The following is a 2,732-nucleotide window of genomic DNA, read 5'->3' on the forward strand; positions in this document are numbered from 1 at the left end:
CAATCTTCAATTTAAACCTAAAAAATGGCCGGAGGAAGAAGGAAGACAACATCCAAGGCTGCTGCTGAGGCTAAAAAGGTTCCTGTGGTTGTTGATGTTCTTGAATTTATTCCAGAAGATGAGGTTATGGAGGTTCCTGCCCTTCCAGAAGTTCTGTCCACGATGCACAGGGGAGTTACTTATACCCCTGTGAAGGCCTTATCTGCCTCCTTTCCTAAGGCTAATCAATTGAAGCCTGCTTTTGAGCATTATTTGAAGGGCAGGGGTGTTCTCCCTGCTGAGGCTGAAGTTTGGATTCCTGAAAGTAGTCCAGTCAGGGCTAATTGGTGTAGTCCTGGCTGATTTTGTATTTTTGAGTGGGCGTTCAAAGGGAGCTGTCAGCTTCCACTTTCTCCATTTATGGCTGAAGTTCTCAGGGCCGTTAGGGTTCCTCATTTCCAACTCATGCCAATGGTTTGGAAAATTGTTCATTCCGTTGAACAACCGTGTGCCAAGCACAAATTGGTGATTACTTTTGAAGACTTTAAAAATGTTTACCATTTTAAGAGCAATTCTACAGGGCATTTCAATCTTGGAGCCAGGTCGAAGATGGCTCATCTGATTACCAATTTTGATTCAGGTGATGACAAAGGATGGGCACAGACCTATATGTTCATCAGGGCTGATTATATTGCCCTAGACTTGGATTATCTCAGCTATCCTGCCGTTAAGGGAGGTAATTTCTTTTTCCTGCGTTCACTTTTGGTTAGAGATAACTTATTAATTTTTTAAAAATAGACTTACTTGATTCGTCCTTGTAGTGGCTGATTGGGCTAATAATCCTGATGCTGAGGGATCGGCTGATCGGATTACTGCTTTCATGGCCTTGCATGATGAGGAGAGGACGTGGCCTGCTTGTCTGGGGCAAGCACCTATTCCTCATTTTAAGAAAGCTAAGTTGAGCACCTATAAAGCTGTTAAAGGTGCCAAAGCTTCAGGGGCTTCTTCATCAGGCACTAAGTTTGTTGCCTTTGCTTTGTGGTTTATTTTGTTTGAACATATGTTAGTATTACTGATATAGGGTCTCGTCATGTAGCTACCAGGGCTTCTGCCAGGATTGCTAGCTTTGGGTTATCTTTGGTGAAGGCAGGCGTTTCCCATATTACAGGGGAGAAATCACGGAGTGGTGAGGCTACAGGGAGTGACAACACATTGCAGGTTCAGGCGCCTGCCAAACAAACTCAGTTGGTGTCTCCCCTAAAAGTTGTGGTTGATGAGCCTGGTCGGGCTGAAAAGAGGAAGAGGCCTGATGAAACTTCAGAGGGAGTTGATAAGGTTAGGGAAGTTAGAGCCAGGCTTGACGAGGTCCAATTTGCCAAGGAACAGATCCAGGCTCATTCTTTCCTGGTTGATGATCCCTTCTATAAGTATCGGGCTGGGGAGTCGTCTGCTCGTGCTTTGGCTGCTATGTACCGTTCCAGGGATTATGCTGCTAACCTGATCACCATGCTGTAAGAGGTAATGGTTCGGTTTTCCTTAAGTTTGTTTTGGTTGTGTGTTTTTTGCTTTGCTTTGCCTGATTAGTGGTATTTTTGTAGAATGTGAATGACATGTTGAGGGGTGCCTGCCAGCTGGAGTCTGCAAATGGTGTCAAGGATACTTTGGACTGGGAGGTGCAATGCTTGAGGAAGGATGTTGCATCCCTGAAAACAGATTTGGAGGTGGCCAAAACAGAGAATGAGTCTTCGAAGAAAGATAATGAGGCAGGGGAAGCGCGGTTGGTGGCGGAAAAATCAAAGTTGGGTTCTGCTCAGAATGCTCTGAAGTCTCTCCAGGCCAAGCTTGACACTGTTAAGGAGGAGTTACTGGCTGAGAAGCAGGCTATGCAGGAGCAGTTAAAGGTGAATGAGGAGCTAGCTGCTGAGAGGGATTTGGTGCAGGGTAGATATAAGGATGTTGCCTTGTACTTCTTTGGTAAGGGTCGCGTAGATGCTATGAAGGACCTCATTGAAGTCAGGACTTACTGGAACTCTGATCAGGAGATGGCCGACCTCAACGCCACTTATCCCGACCTCTGCAAACTGCTTGCTGATGATGAGGTTGATTCTCCCCCATCCAAGGAAAAGAGTGGTGAGGCCGATGATGAAGAGGATGTCGAAGAAGAAGAGGAACCAACAGATGAAGGGATTAGTTCTGCTACTGCTTCCAAGGCAGGCTAATTGACTTCAGTTTTTAGAGTAACTGTTTTTTGGCCCATTCAGGGGGGATGTTCCCTGAACAATCAATTTTTAGATATTACTAGGGCTGTTTAACGGTCCAGAACCGGACCGACCCGGACCGAACCCTCAAAGACCGGAACCCGGCTACCTACAAAATCTAGAACCGGCGACCGGACCTGTGACTCTTTGTGGACGCGGGCCCACGGGGGCGCTTGGGAGGAAGAGAACAAGCGTTTGCATTTTGTGGAGTCGCCGCCAATTTTTATGGGAAATTGGAACCGTTCGAATACCCTCGTGTCATGTCAAGACACAAAGTAGAGACATGAACACCAAGAACTCGTTACCCTTAGCATTCTATGTCTAGAATGACTCTCGTGGATGCCAATGAACACGGATGTTCACAGAGATCTGGAGTAAGGGGTGAGGGTACGTATTAGGAAGCTCTTTTGATCGAACACCTAATCCCGCCCGCCTCGATAGCAGCCTCTACTAAAGATTATCGAAGTTATTCGTACTCGATATATCGTCGATTAT

The sequence above is a fragment of the Silene latifolia genome, chromosome 4, assembly GCF_048544455.1.
Source record: "Silene latifolia isolate original U9 population chromosome 4, ASM4854445v1, whole genome shotgun sequence".
Lineage (NCBI taxonomy): Eukaryota > Viridiplantae > Streptophyta > Magnoliopsida > Caryophyllales > Caryophyllaceae > Silene > Silene latifolia.